The 26718-nt window shown below is 40.5% G+C and overlaps 1 protein-coding gene and 1 long non-coding RNA gene across 1 annotated transcript in view; one reads left to right on the forward strand and one right to left on the reverse strand.

Moving 5' to 3' along the window:
- The window catches only part of LOC140701209 (trafficking protein particle complex subunit 9-like), a 722564-nt gene that overhangs the window by 98940 nt on the left and 596906 nt on the right, over nt 1–26718 (reverse strand).
- The window catches only part of LOC140701223 (uncharacterized), a 60968-nt gene continuing 51709 nt past the window's right edge, over nt 17460–26718 (forward strand). Inside the window, exon 1 of the long non-coding RNA XR_012080185.1 lies at nt 17460–17574. This is a non-coding gene — a long non-coding RNA (uncharacterized lncRNA). The remainder of the gene's footprint in view (nt 17575–26718) is intronic.

The following is a 26718-nucleotide window of genomic DNA, read 5'->3' on the forward strand; positions in this document are numbered from 1 at the left end:
CACTTTGAAATATCTGTAAACCAGCGGGCTGCACCTCCCTCCCCCCTTGGCTACAAGACAGACTTCTTCCTTGCTGATCCCTTTCTGGATGTATGGAAGCAATCCGGCACACAGCCAGGGTGGACTGTCCTCCAGGTAAACTTACCTGCTCTCTGTGTCCAGTCTCATGAATTCCTCCTTCTCAAACGGGATGCAGAGGAGGGGGATCTTGTCCCTAGATTTCTTGGGGCCACCAGCCAGCCACTTGGACTTGAGCAAGATGAAGAGTGACTCAGTGAATTTCTCGATCTTCTTCTCCACCACCCTGCAGTCCTCGTAGTTTGAAGGCAAAGTCGGTACGTGGCTGCTCGACTACTCCACATGCAGTACAAAGACAAAAAGCTGAGTCAATATCGAGGTGCCATACAGCTCCTCTGCACGTGGAGCTTCTCGAAGGCCTTGGCAGAGAGACAGTCGGTAATGGTGACAAGACCCACAACATTGCGGTGGGTCTGGAAGATGCTCCACCCAATATCGGGAACATAGTGGTGCCTGTAGTGGATACAGAGTGTCCACTGGGAGCCAAATGGGCTGATATGGCTCACCAAGGTGAGTAGCTGATAGATGCAAAAGAAATTCTCCTCTGACATGATCTCTAAGTATTGGACCACAACGGGACGAGTCTGGTGGTCCTCAGCACACTGCACGTAGTCAGGGATGCTCATGTTGCAGGCCCTGCCGAGAGGGGAGAGGATATCGAGGTACATAATCTGCTGTGTGCTAAGGGCCCATCTGGGTTGCTGTGACCTGGTGTGTACCAGCCAGAAGGCAAGGGAAGCCAAAGCAAATCCAACGATACAGTTTGTTCTCAGAGTCTGCACATGGCTACTGTAGCTCGGATCACATTACCCAGCTTTTGGTCTAGGCTTCCTGCCTCTGCAGAGAAGGGTCACTTCTTATTTTATATTTCCAAGCACCTAGCAAGGCCCTGATGCAAAGTCACGGCTCAAAAATGCTGAATAAAAAATGAACAAAGGAAATGCTTTCCCCAATCCCCTTCAGCAGAATATAAAGAAAAGGACCACAGTAGGATCAAAAGATCTGGATTTCTATCCAATTTATTTGAACTCCTAAGCTTCATAATAATGGATAAGAAAACTTGCCTTGGGGAAGAGTGTACAGTTCAGTGGTAGAGCACATGCTTAGCATGTACGACGTCCTGGGTTCAAACCCCACTACCTCATTAAAAAAAAATGACACAAATAAATACACCTAATTACCCAGCTGAAAAAGTATTTTTTAATTCAAAACTCAAAAAAAACCTTGCAACTGACACAACATTGTGAACTTGACTATACTTCAATTAAAAAAAAATCCTTGCCTTACAAGAATATATCTGGATTACGGATGTTTGAAAATGTAATATGCCTAGGGTACCACCTGCATAAAAGGAGGTGACTGTACAAATGTTCTATCCCTCCTTTATGAGATATATTTCCTTTGGGTGGGTTATAACCTCTCAGAGCTAATTTTCTCAGATTAAAAATATAAATATTACCAGATTCTCAGTACTGCTGAAGAATCAGATAACCCTAAGAAAGCATCTGACCCACAGAGATTACTCAATAAATGTTTGTTGAATGAATGAATAAACAATCAAAGTGAATGCTGCTCCCTGCCACAAACCATCATAATGGTACTGCCTGGAATTCCCAAGCCCATGTACACCCGACTCTGCACTAACAATGTGGGTGACCTGGGCAGGCCTGTGTTCTTCTCTAAGCCCCAGTTTAATCATGAATAGAAATAAGGGCAATAACACAAACCCCAAATTGTTAGTGAGCCAGTAATGAATTGTACCCCAACACTGCAAGATGGAACCATTAAGAAACCTGGGCAAAGGGTCCATATGCCCTCTCCATATAATCTCTTACTACCACATGGGAATCTACATTACATCTCAAAATAAGAAGTCTAATATTTTAAAGAGGTCATTGAGGTTAGGTGAGCTCACTGTCTCAAATAAGGAACACACTGTACAAATAGGACAATGCCCAGCCCATGAGATACACTCAGTTAACATTCCCACTGAACCCACTAGTCCCTCCAACTTCAGAGCAAGAGGATGGGTCCTCGTGGCAACAGGCCACAGCACCTGAATCTAACAAAGATAATGGTGTCCACTTCCAAGAGCCCCTGTCACCAACCTTGTTCTAATTTTCTATTTGTAATTTTTTACTTTTCATTAAATTGAAACTCCCAATTGCATAGAATTCTTACCAGATATCATGATGGCAGCCCTTCAAAACCTGACCACAGAGATCATGATGGCAGCCCTTCTTGGTGAAACAATAAAATGAAAAGCCATTTCCACAAGACCTCTGTGTAAATCTACTAGGAGACTTCATCCTGGACTGAGGAAGAGGACTGGGGACTAGCGGGTAAACTGGGGTACGGAGAACTATGGGCCACCTGTCCCACGATGGACTTTAGACTCACCCTCACCCTCCAGGAACTTCAAAATACACACAGACAGAGTGCTATGGACAAGAATTTTTTTTTTAATCAAATTCCTGAATCCCTAGCAGATCTTGTTTCTACCGAGACACAAATGGCTTATGTGTATAATGTTTCACAAAAACCTTAAAATATTATCACCCCAACTTGACCCATCAAGAAACTGAGGTAGAGAAGTTTATCACATTCTACAAGATTAGAGAGAGGCCACGTCAGACACCGTATTTAAATCCAAGTCCCTGCTCCAGTGCTCACACTAGAAAGTGTCACATACTGCCCCTTTCCTGCCCTCTCCCTGCAATCAATCTCTGAAGAGTCTTTTCTGTGTCACCTGGAATCAAAATCACATCAATTTTTCACAAAGATCTATGTAACTCCTTAGAGGACTTATCAAAATCTAAAGGGTTGGGTTGAGAGGAGAGATTTGCAATTTCTGTTTCTCAAAGGAAACATGGCTTTAAAAGAAACTGAAAAGTACTTATCTAGTCTAAGCCCTCATTGTGCAGAGAAAGAAACGGAGGCTCAGAGGAGAAGATGAAACGGTGTTATTAACAAATATTGCCTCAGCGCAGCACCAAGCCAGCCCTGGGCACTTCTGGGGGAGGATCTGGAAGGCCCAGGAGAATGAGTGTTAGAAAATAGAAAGAGAAGAAGCATATAAGGCCCCGTCTCTACACCACCATACCATGAATTTCCACCAAATTACCCAGTATGGGTGCAGCCAATATTAAGGTTGTCTAAACAGGTTATTGAAACCTGGAATTCTCAACCATAGTGGAAATTCCAGCATTTACTGTGCTTTTTTCCCAGTCCAACCATCAATTCAGTGGACACTCTGTACCGGGGACTACACGAGCCCTGGGGTTCTCACAAATAAAGATCTCTATTACCACGTGTGCAAGCCACATAAAGGCTACCAGAAGAAAAGCGCCCACAGATAAGATGGAATTACTGAAACCTAAAGCATCCAAAGGGCATATATTACTAGGAAAAATGGTGCTCCTAGAAATGGACTCATGGACATAGAAAGCAAACTGTGTTTAGCAGGCAGGAAAGGGGGGATTAACAGATACAAATTGGTAAATATAAAATAAATGACAAGGACCTGCTATATAACACAGGGAAATATATTCAATTTCTTGTAATGAGTTATACTAAGAACAATCTAAAACATATGTATATACATATGCATATGTTTATAACTGAATCTCTGCTGTACACCTGAAACTAACATTGTAACTTGACTACACTTAAATAAAAAATAATTTAAAAAATAAGTAAAAATAAAAGCAACGCCGTTAAGAAAAAATAAAAGAACACTCTAATCCCCTTAGCTGTAGGTGGTGAAGAATTCTGGTTGCAAGCACCAAGTCCATTGGATCACTCCAGCCCTGGCTGTCACTCTTTCTGAACATCAGGGAGTCACTTGCTTCACTGAGGTTTCTTTTCTCTTCTGTGAAAGGATACAGTTGCAACTAACGATGTATAGAATCTCATCATTCACAAGTACAACAAATACTGAAGACTTCCCATGGGCCAGGCACTGGACAGATGAAAAGATAGGGTCCCAGATATATTCATGGGTAGAAGAAGTTTATGCCATAAAGACAATAAATCTTCCTGTTTTGATAGACAGATTCTTTGCAATTCTGATTAGAATTCCTTCAAGGTTTTTCTTGGAATGTAACAAGTGAATTTATGGTCAGAAATAGCCAAGAAATTTCTTTAGAACCACCACTGGGGAGGGGTGGATGGGTCATTAATTTCCACTGCTCTTTCTGAAGTGATAAAAACGTTCTGGAATAATAATGGTTGCACCACTGTGAATATGCTAAAAGCTGCTGAATTGTACCATTTAAATGGAAGGACTTCATGGTGTGTGAACTATATCACAATAACGCTGTTACATGAAAAAATATTTCTTGACAAATATTTTTCTGTTTATACCACGAGTGTGTCCCACAATTTAAGAAAAGCAAAAAACCAAAACAAACCAAACTGTGCCAGGAGCTTTTTAGGACTTCAATATCCCTGGGTCTCCAAGGCCTCTGGTGGTGCTGTTCCTGTTAACACACACTAGCTGGGCTGGGCTAGTTAGGGACTGTAACTATCTTTTTAAAATCGATGATCACTCCTTTCATCCTGGTAGAGGGAAGGAAGGAGAATGTCTCAGCCTCATACCTTCAGCTCATTTTTAACAGAACCAAGCCCTGCTTTCACCACTGTAATCCCTCTCACTATAAAAACACGTGACATCAACAAGCACCGCCATCATAACACCTGAAAGTGTTCAAAGTACTTACATGCAGCAGAAATACTGAGGGAGGAGACAGAAACTCCCTCAGCACTGAGGCTCCCTTTTCCCAACTCCAACTGGAGTAGCAGGGCGTTACAGCCTGAGGCTCTCAGCCCAGGGAGCAGTGCCCACGCCACTGAGCTGGTCCTCCGGGAGCGGGAAAGGGAGAGAAGGGCAGCCCCGGGTGGGAGGGAAAGAGGGGGGGACGCGGGCTGCAGGCCCGCTCAGAGGCCAGCCCGAGACCCAGCCACAGCCGCCCTCCCCGTCCGGGTCCGCAGTCCCCGCCCGCCCAGACACAGCCCTCCCAGGGGCGTGAATAGGCCAGCGGCCAAGGAGAGGAAGCCAGGGAGGAGAGGACTAGCGGGCGGGAGAGGTGAAGGGGACGCCAGCCGCGGACTGAGGGGTTCCGGCTGGGTGAGAGGTGGCAGGTGCACACCTGGCCCTGGACAGCTGTGGCCGGGGCGCCGGGGCAGGTGGCGTTGTGAGAGGGGCTGGCCTGGGCAATTCAGCTGAACACAAGCTGACTGGCGCCCTGGGGGACTGTGACAGGCTGACCGCCCTCCCGCAGCCGCCTGATCCCTTTCCCGGGAGCCCCCCACCTTGCACTTCCACAGTCAGAGGCCCCAGCCCCAGGCAGGAACCAAAGGCCTAATGGGCCACAGAGTTGAGAAGCCTTTGGGCCCGATCCCCGGCTCGGATATGGAGCTTCCAACCAGCGGACCACCTGGCACTACTGCGCATGCGCAGGAGGGCCAGGGATCCTCTCTGAGTTCTGTGAGAGAAGGTGGGACAGCGAGGGAGGTAGAAGATGGGAGCAGGTGGAGCAGAGGGGAAAAGTGGAGGGATACAGATGGACAGGATGAGCAGAGAGTAGGGAGGGATATGGAGAGGGGAGGGTGGTAGCGGTGTTGGAGAGAAAAAGCTTAACCTCTGGGGCACCCAGAGGTGGCAGACCTGCCTCGGTACCATTCTGTAACCCTTCAAGTCCCGCAGCTCAAGTTTTACCTCCCTGATCCAGCCCTCCAACCGATGATTCTGCAGAAGCCCTATGGGGATCACACCCATTGCCCCCACGCGGACCTGGGTTTTCTGTTGCTCTGAGAACCAAGCACCTGCAGGTGTTGTCGCTCAGAACTACCTTGGGAAAGGTACATAATCCCCTTTTACACGCTGGGAAACAGGCAGGCAGGATCACTGCCTTAGCTCCACTGTCCCAGGTGTTGGGCTGGCGGGGAGCGGGATGATACAAGATCAGAGCCCCAGACAGAGCAGACTGCCTGAGTGTTGGTGCATAGTCCCCATATCTCCTTGGTAAACCATACCCAACCCTAGTGGAAACATCAAGGGCTCACAGTAGTTCCCTGGGTGTGGGAGAGCTGTCCTCATGTGAAGGAAAAGTCCAGCTGGGCTAACAAGCTAAGTCACAAATCTAAGTGTGGTAAGTGTCAGTTTACTGATCTAAATTCTGCTGGGCTATCTCATATATCTGAAGTTTAGTGTCAGTTTATTGGGCTAACAACCTTACTCGTAATTCCAAGCACAACAGGTGTCAGTAATGTGATCTATTACAAATTGATAAGCTCCAGTGTACTGATTCCTTGCTTATTGTTCTTTGAGCCTTATTGGCTAATTCCCCCTTACTTGTAATTAAGCCTTTAAAACCTCATGTGCACGTCTTGGAGGTGCTCAGAACTTCGGAGCAGGAGCCCCTCTGAGCCCACCGGCATAATATTTCTGAGTACACCAACACCCCGATTGGTGCTTTTCTTGGCTGGCCTGTTTCCATAACACTCAGCTCCAGTGCCCAGCTTTCTAAGTAGATAGGAGTGTTACCAAGTCGAAATTCTTTCTCCTCAGTGCAGGACAGGACAATAAATTGGGAGACCAGATGTTGGGGCATGGAATTGCAGGTTTCTGTAGACCTAGATCACAAACTAATGTCCTGGAAAACCATCTCCCAAAGTCACAATTCAGGCTCCTTTCCTATGTGCTTGGTTGTTGCAAACTTCTTAGTGTAGGAATTCCTTCTTGTTAGAATCCTTTCTTCTTGCAGCTATCTGCGTGGGTCAGATCCCTGCAATCCTCCAACAAAACAAAAGTTATTTTCTATTATGCAATTTGCTATCTTTTAATGAATGAAAAAGTGTTAAATATCCTTAAAGGTCAGAGCCTTCAGAAAAGGATCTCCTGTTTATTTCAGGCTCTAGGCAACATTGTTTTACAAGCCAGATGAAGCCTAGGAAACAGAGCATAGGGTTAAATTCAAAGGAACGGATCTAATATGGAGTCAGATTTGTTCTGTTCTATTACCCGGCCAGAAGCCACTTGAGGATTTAAATCCCTTTAAGTTAAAAATAACTAAAATTTTAAAGGAATTTACATACATAGGTGGGAACGTGCAAAGCATATCTGGAAAAGCACCCAATGGATAGTAAACAGTGGCATCTCCAGAGAGGGCCGAAAGAACAGAGGATGAGGGAAATCTCCTTTCACTTGTGTATTTTTGTGCTCTGTTTGAGTTTTTTTTTTTAACCATTTGCTTGTATTTCTTTTTCAGTTAATAAAATGTGTAATGGAGCAAAGGAGTAACTAGCTTAGCAAATAGAGCAGCCATGAAATCACTGAGTCATCACGTTTGATTTAAGCCAGAAAGCATTTATTGACTCTCTCCAATGTGCTCAGTCCTGTTTTAAGACTCCTTTTAATATTCTTATTATTATTATTACTACTAATACTACTAATATCACAATTAATATTATTACTATTATTTTATGAAATAATAACACTGTTTACCTCACCCCTGCCCATGGCTGGTGGAAAACCAACTGAGTTTCTATTGAGTTGTTTTCCAAGTAGTAGTGATGAGTTTATAAACAGAACACATCTTCAGGGTAAAATAGGCAGAGTGCTTTTCCATCAGGCCAGACAGCTATGAAGGGTTTTCAACAGAGGTGCCCAGAAGCTGAGAGAGAAAGCCTCCAGGACACTACAAAAAGCTGACCAAACTGTCTTCTCCATGGCACTACTGAAATAGGAAAGAACAAATCTGACTCCATATTTGATCTGTACCTTTGACTTTAACAAAGCCAAGTTAATATGCTCCGGTCCTTTCATGGGTTATGATGTCACTTAGGAGATGGACAGGTCAACAAGGAACCACTCTGCCGTGGTTATGGAGCCGGGGAAAGGGATGGGCTGCAAGATGTATGACGCAGCGGCAACTGTACCCGTGCTTCTAGGCAGGTATCCAAAATCGCCTCGACAATGTGTCAAACACTTGTGACCACGCCCTCATCAACAGACATGTATTAAAGACAAATGGAAACATATAAAAGGCCAATACCCTTGATGGGTACACCGTCCAAAGAGCAAAATCTCAGTTTGACAACTGGCCATCTCGGTTCCCTGGGATTCATTCTTGAAGAACCTTAAAAACCACTCCTCTGTCCTCAAGAAGTGCTGCATATTTGTCCTATCTTTGGCTCAGGGATGGAGCACGTTCAAGTGAACTTTAATGTCTGCACAGATTTGACAGTCTTTCTCCAGGTTCACTTGTCCATTCCAATGAGGCCTGAGCTAAGTCCATCCTCCGTATGATCTATTCCCTCCAGTGACAGCTCATTGAGCCTGCAATTAAAAGCCAAGTGAACAAGACTGTCCTCAGCTAAAATGTTCACCCACCCTTCACTGATTTCTTAATCTCCTCTCCTGGCTAATTGCAACAGACTAACACCTCCCTCCACCAAGATACACAACTATGTCATTTTGTCCCCCCAAAGAGAAAGTAAGGTCCATAAAAGAGGAGACAACTACATAGTCACCTCTGAATTCCAAGCATATAGTAATGTCAATAAATAGAACTCAGATTATTGATAGTTTCCTTTAAAACCTTTCTGGTTATTTGAATGAGACCTTGGAAGTGAGGTGTTTGCTGTCCAGTATATTGATCCACAAGACTCTGGAGGCCTTTTTCGGAATGGCTGTTCACTGATTCATTCAAAACACAACTTATCAATCAAGGAGTAGCTGTGGTTTTCTGCCAGGAGTTTGTGGTCACTCTAATGCCAGAACAGCTTTAAACTATATCCTTACTTTGGATTTGTTATTTTTCCCTACTTCCAACAAAATTGACTTTCCTTACTTTCTTGCCTTGAGGAATATTTTTCCTCTTTCACCCTTTAGTAAACCAAGATTCTCAGGATTGGCTAGGCCCATAATATGATCACCCATCCAACTCCTATTTTGAGAGGCCTGGGGCTCATCTCCTCCCCTCCTGTCAAGGCAACTGAAAATAAGTTCAGGAGCCAAGCAGCACCCCACGGCTTCTAACGCTCACGTATCTCCCAGAATCCCTGCTTTCTCGTTTGTCTTGGCTTCTGAGAATTTCCCCTCACTTTCTTGACAATTAGTTGTGCAGCTTGAAAGATGAGGAAGGAAGGTTTTATTTGTTAATCAGCATTTTAAAGCACTTGTCTAATGAAGGTTTCTAAGAGTTTCTAGAACCATCCATTGCCGAGGCAGAAACCACACTAGACATTTTCTAAATTTAGCTCTCATGTGCATTTTTTCTTTGCCTTTGTTTTCTTAACTGCTAACAGACATTATTTAATTAAAAAAAAATAAGGCCCCAAAAAGGATATAACACTGAAGGGGCAAACAAAATTAAAGGGCAAAGACAGAAAAATGATAACTACTCTACAAAGTTAATATAATACATACACTATGTATCAGATCAGCACTTCTCAGTAACAGCTAATTGAAACATGACCATGAGGTAAAATTACTCTCCTGTCAGGACATGGCCAACAGAAAATACAATTAAACCAACACACTAATATCCTAAGTCTGGCAAGGTACAGAACGCTACAAGCTAAATGTGTCTACTTCTTGAAATGAGGGAGACTCACCAGCTCTTCTCTGTGGAGCCTGAGCCCACGGGAGGACGGTGAAGTGAGCTCTGTAAGTACCCAATTAGCAAAGTGAGTGATGAATAAATAGACGTGAGCTTTGATGACAGAGATGATACTACTCTTCATTTGTCCTTTAAAGTATGACTTCACTTTCAGTGATCAATACTTCGGCGTCTTCAGGATTTGAGATTTTAGGAAAATGCACAGCCTGGGCCAAGACCTCCTATTTAAGCTCGTGACACTGCATGTAGATGTTTCAAGGGCACCTCCAACTCCACCTGCAAAGAGCTGTCTTCACGGTGCCCCTCCCATAGCCGTCCTGCCCAGGGCCTCTGGTAGGGGGGTAAGGTCTCCCTGCGTTTACCAACTCAGGCCCATCACTCACAGATGCGAATGGACCCCTCCTTCAAGGATCAGATATCCTCAGTCACCGAGTCCCACCACCCTAAACTGACCTACCAGATACTCACTGGCACTCACTCAGCACTGACTCTGTGCTGGAGACCATGCTGCATACTGCACAGTGTATCTCACTGGATCTCCAAACAGACCTGGGAATTGGGTACATCACTGCTTCAATTGACTAGATAAACTGTTTCAATTCCTTGCATGTGTCATTCAAACTGACACGGCTACTAAGCCATAAGCCTGGGCCTGAAAACCACTTGAAAATTGAACACTGCTACACCTCGCAGTCACCCTACACTGACTCATCACATCACCTCCTGCCAAGCCTTCTAAATGTTTCCAAGCATTCTACAAGACAAATGTGAACTACGAGAGCACCCCACTCTCCTACTTAAAATCTGTCAATGATGGTCCACTGCCCTTAGGAGAAAGCCCCACCGGGCTTGAGCACAGCCTAAGGCCCCAGCATCCGCATTCCCTGCGCGGCCGCGCCACCTCACCCACCACGCAGCCCTACACATACCGTGTCCAGGACAGGGATGTTGACTCCGCACAACCCAGGGCTTGTCTCACTCGAACAATGATCACTTTCTTCAGTGTTCATCTTCTTCATTGCTGACTCTCACAAAAATGTTTTCTCATGATGAATCAATATCTTTTTCCTTACAAATTCTCATCATTGATAATGAGCTCCCCCCAAAAGAGAGAAGACATAATTCTCAGTCTCCTTATTTGTAAAGTGAGAATAACAAGGAAATATGAGAGGTTTTAAGAGAAATAATATTCATGTGAGGCTGAGGGACAATTCCATCATACAGTAAGCACTCAATATGTACTTACTTAATATTAATAAGTATATATTGCATTCCAGCAACCTTCAATCAATGTTTTATGACATTGTCTAACAGACTACTGACAAACTGTTGGACGAGCCACTTAGAGCAGATCACCACAAGCATACTGGGAGAGGTAAGCGCTGACTCAGTTACAGCTGCAGCCACCCAGCACTACGGGGCGGGGGCAGTTTGCTCAAACTCTTACATGTTGCTTGAGCATTTAGTTCTCGTTATTGAATAAAGACAGGTGTTCTTTAGTCAAATCTCCTGAAACATAAATCTTCAAAGATTGATGCAAATTAGGTTTCAATTACAACACTCTCACTAGAATTTATTTGAAAATTATAGTCTTAGCTACTCCGCACATCAAAAGGGCATAATCTTAATGTATCTGACTAAATACACTGAAAGGGTTGTTCAAAAGAAATTAAGAAGAAGCCATTCTGAATAAGCTCTCAGTATCATCTGCACAAAGCCCCACCCATGGGTCTCATTTCTCACTTCCACATAGGTGTTTTCAAGTAGCTTACCTTGGGTCTTGGTTTCTTATAACACGGGGCGGGGAATAGTTGTGGATAGATTTATGTAGCAAATATATACCTAGGGTATTTGCTGTGAAGGAATTCTAGAAATAAGAAGATTGATATATAGTCCCACCCATAAGAAACTCAGCCTTTCCATTTACAACAGCATTAAGAATAAAGTGAGAGATACATTTAACAAAAATTTACAAGATTTGTACATTGAACTTTTTGAAGTATCACCAAAATAAATTTTAAAAGAACTACATATATGGAAGACATTCCATTTTCATGGAATGATTGACAATATTATTAAAAATGTTAAGGCTCCTCAAAGTGATCTATATATTCAGTGGAATCCCTATCAAAATTCCAGCTAACATCATTGCAAAAATTGAAAAACTGAACCCAAAATTCATATGGACGTGCAAGGGGCCCAGGACAGCAAAAACAACCTTGAAAAAGAAGAGTAAAGTTGGAGGACTCACTTTAAAGTGTACTAAAATGCTATAGTACTAAGTCAGTATGATACTGGCATAAGTTTGGATAAATATATCTAAGAGACACAATAAAAACCCACGGGGAAAACTTACATTTACAGACAGTTTTCCACTAGGGGGCCAAAAACACTCCATTGAAAGAATAGTCTATTCAACAAATGGTTCAGGGACAGCTGGGTGTCTGCAGGCAAAAGAATCAATCTGGAATCTGAACACCCATATTTTATATAACAAATAAAATTAATTCATAATAGATCACAGACAGAAATGTAAAAATTAAACCTATACACTTTCTAAAAGAAAACACAGTATAAATCTTTTTGGGCCTAGGATAGGCTTTGGTTTCCTAGATACAAAACCAAGAGCACAAATGATAGAAGAAAAAAGCAGATAAACTGGACTTCATCAAAATTAAAATCTTTTTCTTACAAAGGACATCATCAAGAAAGTGAAATGAGAGGGAAAATGGGTATCTCAAGTTAGAGAGTGCATGCTTAACAAGAAAAATAAAATAAATCTTTACATAACTACCTCCCCTGTAAAGAAATTGTTTTAATGTTTAAAAAAAAATAGTGAAAGGACAATGTGCAGAATAGATGAAAAATTTTGCAAAGCATTTATCTAATAAGAGAGTATTATCCAGGATATATAACGAATGCTTTCAACTGAACAATACAAGGAAATAAGCCCAATTTTTAAATTTACCACGAATTCAAATAGATAAACAAATGGCCAATAAGCATATGAAAAGATGCTCAGCATCACTAGGGAAATCAAAAACAAAATGAGATCTCATTTTACACCCACTAGGATGGTTATAACCAAAACATGGACAATAACAAATGTCATTCAGGAGGCAGAGTAACCTCTTATGCGGCCAGAGGAAAGGGGCAATGGTGCAGCTTCTTTGGAGAAGTCTGTTATTTCCTCAAAAGCTTAGAGTTATATGGCTCAGCAATTCCACTCCTATATGTAGAGTCATCCCTCAATACCCTTGGGTGGTTGGTTTCAGGAACCCCACACCCTGGATACCATAATCCAAGGATGTTCGAGTGCCTTTACAATCAGCCATCTGGATCCATGTAGTGGAAACTACAGATATGGCGGGCCAAATGTACAGCCAACAGAATGAAAACATATTCTCATAAAAAATTTCACATCAATATTCATAGCAGTATCATTTAGAGTAGCCAAAAGTTACTAACAATATCCACCCATCAATGAACGGATAAACAAAATTATCAAGAATAGGCCCACAAACATTTGGTCATTGAAACTTTGACAAAGGAGGTCACAGCATGGAATGGAGTAAAGACAGCCTCTTCAGCAAATGGTGTAGGGAAAACTGAACAGCTGAATGTAAATCATTGAAGTTAGACTACTTCCTCACAGCATACACAAAAATGAATTCAAAATGTGTTAAAGACTTAAACATGTAGACAAGACAGTATAAACCTCTTAGAAACAACCATAGGCAAAACATCTGACATACATCTCAGCAATGTTTTCCTAGAGCAGTCTACTCAAGCAATAGAAAAACAACCAAAAATATACAAGAGGGATCTAATTAAACTTACAAACTTTTACACAGCTAAGAAAACAGTAAGCAAAACAAAAAGACAACCAACCTATGGAATGGGAGAAAATATTTGCAATAAATGAAACTGCTAGGGGCTTATTCCCAGAATATGAAAACAGCTTTTACATTTAATAAGAAAAACAAACAAACAATTCAATTCAAAAATTTGCGGAAGTCCTAAAGAAACATTTCTCCAATGAAGACGTACAAGTGGCCAGTAGGCACATGAAAAAATGTTCAATATCATTATCAGAGAAATGCAAATCAAAACTGCAATTAAGTGTCACCTCTCACCAGTCAGAATAGCCATCTTTCAGAAGTTCACTGTCAATAAATACTGGAGAGTCTCTGGAGAATTGGGAACACACCTACACTGTGGTGGGAATTCAGTTTGGTGGAGCCATTGTGGAAAACTGTATAGATGTTCCTCTAAAGACAAAATATTGACCTCCCATATGAACCAGCAATTCCACTCCTGGGCATATATCCAGAAGGAACCCTAATTCAAAAAGACACCTACACCCCAATTTTCACAGCAGCACTATTTACAATAGCAAGACATGGAAACAACCGAAATGTCCACTGACAGATGGCTGGATAAAGAGGTTGTAGCATATTTGTCCAATAGACTACTATTCAGCCATAAAATAATAATAAAATAATGCAATTTGTAGCAACATCAATGGACCTGGAGAATGTCATTCTAAGTGAAGTAAGCCAGAAAGAGAAAGGAAAATACCATATGAGATTGCTCACATGTGGAATCTAAAAAAAAAAGAAAGAAAGAAAAAAAAAAACTTATCTACAGAACAGAAACAGACACAGAGACTTAGAAACCAAACTATGGTTACCAGTGGGGAGAGGGTGTGGGAAGGAATAAATTGGGAGTTCAAGATTTGCAGATACTGAGTATGTAAAGAATAAACAGCAAGTTTATACTGTATAGCACAGGAGAATATATTTAATATCTTATAGTAACTTATGTTTAAAAAGAGTATGAAAATGACTACAGGTATGTTCCTATTTAACTGAAATGTTGTGCGGTACACAAGAAACTGACACAACATTATAAACTAACAAGACTTCAATGAAAATATTTTTAAATAGACCAAAAACAAAAAAAAATGGAAAATGATGTTATCAAACAAAAAGAATTAAAGTACTGATTCAGGCTACAATATGGATGAACCTTGAAACTTTATGCTAAAATAAGCCAGACACAGAAAGCCAAATAGTGCCCTTTAAAGTGAACTGTATCTAAGCATTTATTTTACTACTCCTGTAAATTTTCCAGAGGTTTGAAATCCATCAATATCAAAATAAAATGTATTATACATTAAAAACTTATAACGCTTCCTCACAGGAGGGCTTTTATTATTAAATGCAGAAACGCATATAAAGCTCTTGGAAAAATACTTTGCACCTCCACACAAAATCATTGCTGTCACTGCCACTCAGAGGGTGGTGCCAGCACTGATGAGAGCTGCCTCCACTCGCTCCCGTGCAGACAGTTGTGAAGGCGTGAGCTCTGACAGGCAGGATGAGCGTGAACCTGGGTCAGACACAGCCACGTCCCAGGCTCTGCGTTACCCAACTTTCTTATACAAACTGCAACATGTAATGTAAACACGCTAGATGGATGTATCTTACAACACAGGGAATACAGACAATGTTTTACAGTAACTATAAATGGAGCATCTATTGTACACCTGAAACTAATATCATATTTTAAATCAGCTATATTTTTATAAAAAATTAAAAAATATTTCTAAAATGTTATCACTTTAATATTCAATTCGGTTTTTAAGTAACTACTAAACAGCTCAGAATGTATAAAAGCATTTAATTGTGCTGTTTGTTTACATATTTATTTACATTCAGCCTCTTGCTAAAAGAGAATTTTAACAATTCTTTTATAAACAGCTTAAGAACCATAACAACAAAAAGGCAAAACTGAGAGTGAAGAGAAAATGGATATTCAATACTTAAATGAAACCAGGGGGAGATAAACTCATAAAAATGGATTCCATGAAGTCAGGGCAAGTGTTAAAGGCTGACTAGAAATTCAGCTGTAGGATTCTTGGCAGCTAAATCAAAAAGAATAGATGATGGAGCGGGTGGTAGAGCGTGTGCTTAGCGTGCATGGGGTCCTGGGTTGAAGCCCCAGGGCTTCCATTTACAGATAAATACATCTAATTACCTGCCCCTCAAAAGAGCCCCAAAGAAAAGAAAAAGAGAAATTTCTTTCCCAAAGAACCCTGATATTAAATTTGGATTAAATATTTAAAAAAAGAAAAAAGAAAAATACAAAAGATAAGTGACACTGTGAAGGAAAACCACAGCTGGGCTAACAAGCTAAGTCACAAATCTAAGTGTGATAAGTGTCGGTTTAGTGATGTAATTTTTGCTGGGCTACCTGGTAAATCTGAAGTTTAGTGTCAGTTTACTGGGCTAATAAGTTAACCCGAAAATCCAAGGTCAACATTTGTCACTAACGTGATCTGTTCCAAGTTGATAAGCTTCAGTGTACTGATTCCTTGCTTTTTGTTGTTTGAGCCTTATTGGCTAATAGCCCCATACTTGTAATTAACCTTATAAAACCTCATGTGCACATCTTGGAGGTGCTCAGAGCTTTGGAAAAGAAACCCTTCTGAGCCTGCCAGCGTAATAAATCTCAGTACTCCAACCCTCTGTGTGACTCTTGTTTCTTGGCTGGCCTGTTGTTTCCATAACAACACAAGCGATAATGCCCGTGAGATAAATCTGGGGAGGCTGCTGGCAGATCCCCATGTCTCACGTGAGAAAATCTGAAACATCCTTCTCACCACTCAGAGTCATCATAAGCCCACCCCACACTTCCCGCCGTTAAATGCAGGAGCACGGTTAGGGCCCAGCCTTTACTGTCTTTGTGTCATCACAGTGATACAGGATGGAAGGGGAAAGAGCACAGCCATTCAAGGAAGGCCGCAGCCATTGACATCAAAATGGTGAAGGATTCAACCCCCAAAAGGCCTTGAGGCTCAGGATGAAGAGATTTAACTTCTAGCAGATCTTGAGATTCAGTAAACACCCATTGTAATAGTAACGTGGTGAATAACATGCCCCAGGCAACATGGTAGTCCCATGGCTAGCCACAAAAGATCAAAGGGTGGGAAATGGCCAACTCCCTGGGAATCCCAGCCCCTTGCCTTTAGGCTGGTCCTTCTACTTATTAGCATATGAAACCACCAAGCCCAAGAAAACAAGCAACACAGCGCCACCTCGCGGTCACCACTCTCTCTCCCTCTTTGGAGAAGGCCCACACTCTGTCTGTGGAGTGTGTACCTACTTCTAATTTGTGCATCAAACCCCCACACCTCTTGACGTTTCTCTTCCATTTCAATGTATCTCTCTGAATATATATACCTTTACTCAACACTGGCTTGCTCTTGAATTCTTTACTGCATGAAGTCAAAGAACAAAATCTGGTGGGGCACATTCCAGGGGCTAAACGAAAGGGTGGGGCACAGCCCTTCTCATGCCCAACGCTTTTTATTCTTGTATCAACAGGACTGGGCTGTGAAGCGAAGTCTGAGTCCCCAGCTAAGGGACAGAACCAGCCTCCAGGGCTCCAATTTGCGGACAGCCTCTCGCCAGCTTGGGCCTTGGGGTCTGCCAGGATCTCTGTGTTTCTCTGTTGTGCTGACTCCCCAGCCAGACAGCGTACTCCTAGGCCTATCCCCACAAAACCCTTCTCTCCAAAATACAAGCACATCATGTCACAATCCTCTTGTTCAACCAGGAAATGTTCAGCCCACTTTTTTCTCCCCAATAAAGTACCCAACTGTCCTCCCTCCCATCACATCACTTCTTTATTTGTGAGAACTCTGCACTCGTCACACCCCATCCTGAACACAGGTGTCCTGTTGGCTTTGACCGAGATGTTTCTTTCTCAAACAGCCTGCATCCTTTCACTTTCCCCTTGTTACCTTAAAAAAGCCTTTCCTGAGTCACCCACCCCTCTGATTATGAACTCACAATGTGCTGAGGTTGCAGTCACTGTGCATACATCCCAGTTTTGGTTAGGTTTCCATCGCAAGATCTTCATTAAGGAGCTGCATCAAGAAGTTTAAGAGACTATTCTTACATCTGAGTGGAGGAGACTGCAAAAAATTTAAATGGCTTTGAAGAGAGAGTTAACCAGGGACAGAGATGTCGCGGGTCCTAGTCAAAAGTGTCATGAGGAAAAATGTTCTCCCAAGGCTCAGAGTGGCTTCTGAACACGGAGTCAGCAGGGAGGAGGTGACAGGCAGTGATTAGGGTGGGTGATACAGGTTACGCTCCCCCAGCCGGGAAAGAATAGGTTTTTTTCTAGTTTTCCAAACAATTTCTTACTGCCTTTTTTCCCTTACTACCACATACCATTTCCTACGAATTAAGCATATCAATGTAAGTCATTTGGGGCACTTGGGAGAAGCTACATGATGCCATTCACAGGGCTGGGGCATGACAGCCACACCAGTCTAGATTGAAAGAACAGTTGGGGTATTTGCAAGGTAATCACGGGCATGCAGCAAACTCCCCAGGTTCAATGACCTCATCTCAAAGCTGGGGTCAATAAAACTACCAAGCAAAGTGCGTGATGATTATGGCCAATGTTTACTAGGTAAGTGCCCGTGAAAGCTGCCGCTTAATGGGGAATGAGTACGATCAATAAGGCCCTGTCTACCTACCCACACGCGCCCTGCCTTCCTACCTTGCTGCAAAAGCAGAGCTTGTTTAGCTGAGATGAACGCACCCAGACCAGCCCAGAAGGGAAAGCTCCCAGCTCTGCATGGCGAGATGTGTTCCCTTCCTTCTCAGGGCTGATCACAGTTTACTCTCGTCTGTTTTTATGTTTATCCCTTTTGTAACTGCCTCTCCTCCGGAGTTTTTGCTCAAGCAGCACAGGGCCAGGTGTGTCTTGCCGCCTGCCGGATATTCTGGGCAGTGAAACAGCCAACTCCATATCTGGCTCTGGTGCTGAATGGAGAGAGCAGAAGGCCCAGGGGCCCATGCTGAACCGAAGCCCCTGCACCCAAAATTATGGTCTGACTTTGGGCAAATTACACAGTCTTCTTTACCCTGAGATTCCTCATCTGTCCATGAAAATAAGTGCCCATATCACACAGAGTTACAAGTATTAAAGGAAATCAGCAAATTCACAACCTAGCCAAGGGGCTACAAGTGCGTCCTCAACAGACAAATGCTGCCTTTACGGCTCTGACACATGCTAAGCGGGGCGGCCCCACACAGTGAACACTGCTAAGTGCCAGTGTGTAAAATGCTTCATGTGTGCTATAATACTCTTTAGATCTTACAACAATCCCAGGAAGAAACGAATATTTTCATGCCCATTTCACAGATTCACCAACAGGTTAAGAGAGTATGCATTCTATTCCAAGGCCCTATGTTGAAGAAATGGTGATTTAAACCGGAATCTGGGCCCAGGCCTTGGCTCCATCTCTCTCCCATCCACCTGACAACTTGCCTATGAATTCCACCTGTCCAATATACAAGTTTGCAGCCAGCCATCTCTTAAATGCAATGTGTGCCACATTTGTCAATGTTGTTTAATTACCATAAAATGTTCTCAGAAACCACTACAGTAAAGGAACGTGGACTTAAGGAATTCTGCATTGCGTTCTCCTGTAATGTGCAGAATCCCTTCCCTACACCTCCAAATCCAAGTATATGCTTCCTCCATGTTTATGTTTGCACACGGCTTATTAAAGCAGAAGGTATCTGCACTAATTCCATCTCGGTTGCTTTCCAAGTTTGCAGATTATCCATAATCGGTCTGTGAACGAAAATACTACAATGTGAATGAGAATACTGCAACCATATCAGTAAACAAAGAATACTGATACCAAGTCATTAAAGGCTGCCGCCACCCCCCAGCGAGGACAGGCCTGGAGCCCAGCCACAGCAGCAAATCACAATGGTGCCCTCTGAGCAGACTCAGAATAAGAAAGGACAGGCTACTGGCCTGAGATAGCTAGGTGCTTGTCTAAAAAATGAATTCAGTGAGTCCTAATATTTGCTTCTTCCCATTCATACAAAATCACTAAATTCGTGAACTTGAGACACCTGGCTTTCTTTAGATAACAAGTAATCTTTTATTGTTCCAACAACCTGGTCTTTGTTGTAAAGCTCCTATGTATCCTAGCTCTTCCTCAACCTTTTGGAAGCAGTCCCTCAGAGAGTTCTGAAAGGCTGTCATCCCGGCTCGAGTCCTCCCACCAAATAAAACAAAACTCTTAACTTTTAAGCTGCACATGTATTTCAGTCAACAGTTTTGGACACCATGAAGGGACCCACAGCAGATTTCTCTCCACCTGAACTCTCCAAGTAACCGAAGCCTTGCTACCAGCACTGGCCCTTTGTGCCCATCCGCCTCCTCGGGGAGTCCAGATGAATTTTGCTGAGTCTCTCCTGGTTCTCAGATCTCACATATTGGTTGATGATCCTAAGTTTTATCTGGCGGTGTATCCAGGTGCGTGGCCCTCCAGTTGAAAGAAACTGAGGTGAATTACCCACCCAGTGGAGACATACTGGGTGGGGCCTGTTTGAAAGATAACAGGAAATACCCACCTTGAGGATATGTCCAAAGTGGGGCTGGTGGAAACATATGAGGGAAATACTCACCCAGTGGAGACATCCCGAGTGGGTCCAAGTTGAAAGACACTGGGTTCAGGACTGAGTGGTTAGGTAAGTGGCTGGTCTAATATTTTCCTCAATTTGGTTACCTCCATTGAATTTTTCAGGATAAAAGTAAAACTCTTATGAGGAAATTTTCAACTCAAAAATTCGGACCATCCTCCTGGCTGGTAACAGCATTCTCGGGTGACAGAGAATCTTCCAGGAGTGGTAGAGACAAAGGCTTCATGCCACAGAGTTGTCCCTGTGGGAAATCTTACTAGCAAATTTATTGTGAGAACCCGACCTTACAATGGGGAATAGAACTTTCAAAAAAAATAAAGAACAAAAAAGAAAAGAAAAAGAAATGACAGATTGCCAGTCTCCAACTACTACCCCAGCCAGATTTATGTACATACAAAACTTACAACATTAATCGGGAATAAGAAAAAAAAAAAACTCACTCTGAAAATAACCAGGCCTGATAAAAATATTTTTTGGAATTCTGAACTTATAAAAACAAAATCCCCTTTAGGGGGAACTTGGATTTCTCTTCCTGTGTCCTTGAAATGTAAATGTTTTATCTTTCTCTGGGTGTTTTAAGTGTGTGTATGTAAGTATATATATGTTTAGTTTAGTTTTTAAAGGAAACCTTGGACTCTGCTGTACAAAGTTTCAAGTATTGTGTACATATGGTGGCCACACAAATAAATTGGGATTCTAAGCAATTCTTTGATTGTACCAATTTTCAGATATTTTGCCATCTTAAACTTTGCTGCATCAGCCTGGACCACGAAGGCTTTAAGCTTTTGGAGAGTAAACCTTTGAATTTTATTTAGGCAACACCCCGACTCTCATGTGGAAGGGCCTCTTCACCTTATTGGTTTAAAATCACTATATATATATATAAATTGGTGGCCATATGATGGATTTTTTAATTTGGAAAAACTTTTTAATTGGTGAAAGTTTAAAGAGATCTCATTATAAACAGCTGTTTTATTGGTACCTATTAAAATAAAGTTTAAATGCAGAAAATTATATCTAATGGTTAACCTAAGAACTCAGATAAAAAAATATAACTGGTTTGAAAAGCTACATTTGTGTTTTTCCTTTCTGATAAATGTTTCTATAGATGCTAATAAAAACTTAGAATAATTAATGTTAATTAGGTTGAATAACTGGAAAAATGATTGTAAAAATGTCGAAAAAACAGATAAGTAGCTTATCCCAAAACGATAAATATTTTTATATGGTTATTTTGAATGAGATAAATAAAATGGACATTTTTGGATTTACATACAGGGTTTTGATACTACACTACGTAAAGTTAAAAAAAAAAAGGACCAAAGAGATCACCTACTCCCCCTCAACATTAAAGTTTAAACAAGTCCGTTTTATTTACCACAGTTAAAAATATATTTATATGTAGACTGAAATACTTGATCAATGATTGGGACAACAGACCAATAAATGAAATTAAAAATCGAGAAGGGCCTAAGCTCTTTGGCTGAAACTTGGGCATCCTAGAGACTTCTATAAAATTATATACAATGCAAACACACAAAAAAAAGGTTTCTGGCACTCCTTCTAGAAAAAAGAATTATTGATTAAACTTAATAAATATAAAAATTAAAGGTATAAGATTTAATAAAATTGAGATAAAAGTTTGTGAAATTGGTATATTTAAATGGTCTTTATATAAACCTTTTGCTTATGTTGTCGGATAGATATGTTTCAGTGGAAAAACGCTTCCCCTTCTTGGTATTATAAGGCTGGGCACATATCTGTCCCTCTGAAAATATTAATTGAACAAATTAAAGGAAACCAATATAGTTACATGAGCCATCCAATATAACGTAAAACTAAAAACTAATTTGAGTGGCTAATAAAAAAATATAGGTTTACCCTGGGTTTAACTTATAACTCAAGGAAAAGAGACCTTAATAAATGACTTATGCAAGCTTTGGAAGACATAATAAAGAAAACCTTAAAGTTTTATTACATGGAATTCTTTGTTTACAGCTCTTCTCACTGATACAAAAATGCCAATTAAGGAGGTAAAATTGGGTCTGGGTGACAGAGCAGTTCTCTGGGGACATGGAAGAGAGTGTCTTTGTCTTGAAGATCAGAAATATAAATACAACAAACAGTGACCTAGGACTGAGCTTAATTAGCTCAACGAAATAAAACTTGAGGCCAAGAAATTTTTGGCATTTTAGAACTCAGAACTCTGACGGGTCCTTCAGACTTTGTGAAGAAATCTTAACTATCTGTTTCATAAATAGTAAGCCTTAGTGATTTGAGCAAGCAAATTCAGCTTACTCCAACTATTATTATAAATATCTTATAAGTAAGTTTTTAAGTGAATCTATGAGATCTCTAGCTTTTGTCTGTTCATAAGCCTGCATACAGATTATAGAAGTGAGATATTTCTACTGCTAAAAAAAAAAATTCAAAGTCAAAGAGCTCTGCTTAATTGACGTAAAAATATACGAGCTTAAAAATTAAGTATTTTTATAATAAAAACTTAACAAATTGACTTTCAGCATCATGTGAATTGGAAAATATTCAATATTAAGATAATATTTGATATTGTTTAGTTTAAGTATGTTCTAATTAATATAGACATCTTTAAAGTCATCAATATTATGTATAATACCTTTACTGTACCTAGGTTTAATGAAAGTCAAATAAGATCCTGTTATATCTGTTGCAGATTTGTCAAAAAAAAAATAACAGTAATGTGCTGTGGTAAAATTTTAAGTAAATTAAATGCAAATGAGATGAGAGCTTTGGGTAAATATTTAAAATATATTTTTAAAATGTATGCTTAAAATAATGTCTAAATGTTTGTTATCTTTAAATTCTAGAGTTGTGCTAAATTAAGTTAAATGACAAGATTTTATTAAATATCTATGCCATTGTCAGATAAAATAAGATTGAAATATGAATTACTTAACATTTAACTTCCTCTTACAGTGAAACTAAAGGTGTTTAGAAATATTAATCAATGGTTGGTGCCACACAGAAATGGTCTCTATTAGTAAGGGAATGATCTCAGTATCCTAGGAAAGTAATATAAATGTGTAAAGGAAGATGTAAGAATGGAATTATACTTTGTTAATGAAAAATAGTGACTTTCTCCTGAAGCTGGTTACTTCTGAATGGAAGACAAAATAAGGGACACATCTGTGGAAGGCTTGTGGAAAAGGAACCCCGAGGAAAGTTTTGTACGTGGTCAGAATTGGCTAAGTTTAGAATCAAATTGGGCAACGCAAATGAATCTTAGAAGTAAGCTGGTACAAGATTAGATTTGGTTTTCTCTCTGTTAAGAGGAAAAAATTTTCTTAAAATATTAATCCACCTTCAGTAACAGATTGTAAAACTTCTTATACCACTTAGCTGACCTGTTCTGCCTTTACGTTGACATATTTTCTTGTTAATGAATTAGTACTACTTTACAATGATCTATATGTTTCTCTGATCAAGTGTTCTGAAATCTTTCAAAAAGCTCCCCAAATATAAAATTATAATTAATTACATTAAAATTAATTTAATTAATTAAAATTCTTTTAATCTCTAGTTAAGTTCGGGATGCTACAGAAGGCCCCTGAAACATCCCAAAGAGAGATTTTTAACTATAAGGTTTCATTTGGCATTTTAAATAACATGGAATTGTCAAATGAATCATAAAACTTCTAAGGTTATATTGAATGAGAAATATTATTAATATAGGTATTGTAGAAATTATATGGACTCCCTAAAATTCTGGTTTATCTGAAATGTTACCAGTGATAATTATGGGTATAGTGAACAGGTTTCTTTATTGATTATAGTGTAACGGTGTTTAACCATGCTTTTAAATATTTTGTCATTTATAGACAGTTAATTGTTTTCTTCTGATGGTTTTGCAAAATGCTTTCTCTTCAAGGAGATTTACTGATTTCTAATAAATTTCAAACTACAGCACTGAACTAAACTGGGTAAGAAATTTTAAAGTTCTAATGAAAACTCTCATTAAAAGAATTAGTTACATGGGACTGAGTAACCTGGTGAATATGGTTATAATTTTTGATATTGTTTGAAATACTACTGGCTTTTAACCTGTTTCCAAGACATAAAGAATCTCTTCTCCTTAAGCTAGTTATGGTTCACAGCAATTTGATAAATTATACCTATGTATACAGACTTGGAACAGTTATCTTTTCTCTCTATCTGATCCCTCAAAAGACTAAAAATACTTAGGTCCCCAGTGGCTCTATCAGACAAATTAGAGAGATCATCTCCTAAGAGATATAGGAGTATAAAGGTATTTTAAGGATTTTAAAGAGAAAAGAATTTACCGAAATCTGTAAGGCAAAAATCCATGAAAAGCCTTGACGTGGCTTTCTTGGTCTTAGAAAACCTTATTAATATTTTACCCTGAGACTCCGTATTAAAACTTCCAACACAGTCAATTTAAAAAGCCTATATGATCAAATAATCAGATTTAACTTGTAAAGAAAGTAATCTTGATTTGGCTATATTTGAGAAAACTGAGGGTAACTTTAGAGAGAAAAAAATTATATTTTAGTGGATATTAAATTCTAGTTTTGTTAATTGAGGTCCATATTTACTAAGACAAGTGTCCCAGATCATTCCTTGCTGTTATGTCACTTTACTGTACAGTTTAATTGAATTATGAAAAGAATAATCTAGGTTTGTTTCTGAAGCTCAGTAATCTATCCTTGGGTAAAGTTCCAATGCCCCATGACCTGCAGCCAGGGGATTATACATACTGCAACAGGCATGACTTAAAGAACTGTCTCCAACCTGAATGGAAAGACCCTTTTTCAGGTACTCTTAACTAGACCATACAAACCAAAGCTGAAGGAAACGGAGTCTCGGATTCATTTCCTATCTGAAACATCCCCTGCAGTGCACTGGCCTATCGAGCGCTGCTCACCTTAAAACAATGCCCAAATGGAGAAAAAGCTTCCAGACCAGGATGAGAAGAAGACGTCATCTGAGCTAGACAGCTGACCCAAGACACCGGACCAGGACTGTATACCAACTACTTTGATAATTTATCCAACCTTTGATTATGAACTACTCCACTTGTTAAGTTTATGATAAATTACCTATGTCTAGTACTTCTGTGTTACCTTGGTGGGTTTCCCTACTCCAAGGCTCTAACTAGATAGCCCTCAGAAACGTTATTCTAAAAAGAAATTATAGTTCTGTTTAGGCCACTGTTGATCTTACAAGGTGGGAGATTTCACCTGGCCAATTAATACCTGCCCTGACCCTGACCATAATTATGAACTTTCTCATAGGATCAAACTCAGAAACACAAGCAAAATTTTAACCCAAAATTACAACTTCTCGACTATTAAATTCTTACTCATGACTTTATTATCGTTACTAGCATTATTACTTATATCCTGTCTATTTTATAAAATTGTTGTCTGTTACATTTCCCAATGTGTAACTAGGCCCACAAGATTGATGATGGCTAAACATCTTGAAGAAACAGATGAAATTTATAACCCTGAATAAAATAAATATAATAGTGTGATTCTAGGTATGGAAATGAGCAAAGAAGTTTAAACACTTCCTGGATCATAATAGACTAGTAAGACAGGTGATCCAGAGAACTTTTAGTATCAACAGGGCCTGATAAAAAAACTAACACCTTGAATGGCAACTCAGAAGATTCTTCACCTGAACTAGGAATGAGCCATCCTAGCACCGTGGGACAAAATTGGTCATGAAATGTCTCTCAAAATATTGGTCGAATTTAGGACCAAGGGGGACCACTGTGAATGAAAATACTACAATGTGCATGAAAATACTGCAACCATGTCAGTAAACAAAGAATGCTGAATCCAAGTCATCAGCGGCTGCTGCCAACCCCCAGCGAGTACATGCCTGCAGCCCGGCCTGTCAACCACTCACAGTGGTGCCCACTGAGCAGACTCAGAGCAAGAAAGGACAGGATACTGGCCCTAGATAGCCAGGTGCTTGCCAAAGGAATGAATTCAATGACCCAAATGTTTGCTTCCCACCATACATAGAAAAGCAGTAAATACTTGAACTTGAGATATCTGGTTTTCTTTAGATAACAAGCAATATTTTATTGTTCCAATTACCTGGTCTTTGTTGTAAAGATTCTATATATCCTAGCTCCTCCCCTACCTCTTGGGAGCAGTTCCTCAGAGTGATCTGAGATGCTGTCATCCCGGCTCGAGTCCTCCAGCCAAATAAATCAAAGCCCTTAACATTTAGGCTGAACGTTTATTTCAATGACGTTCCAGAATAGACACAACTCATCAATTCTGTAATGGAACACACTGAATCAGGAACCAAAAGCGTGTTTTAGTCCGGAAAATCTCCAGGTTCCTATTTCTTCCTGTCATTATACAATCCCTCCAGAACTCATTACTTTGCTGTCTGCTCCTCTGGCAACCAAACTCAGAGAAGAGTCAACTCAGCAGAGCACCATGCTGGGGAGAACACCCCGCAGAAGCACTGCA

This window comes from Vicugna pacos, chromosome 14 (assembly GCF_048564905.1).
Source record: "Vicugna pacos chromosome 14, VicPac4, whole genome shotgun sequence".
In the NCBI taxonomy this organism is placed as follows: domain Eukaryota; kingdom Metazoa; phylum Chordata; class Mammalia; order Artiodactyla; family Camelidae; genus Vicugna; species Vicugna pacos.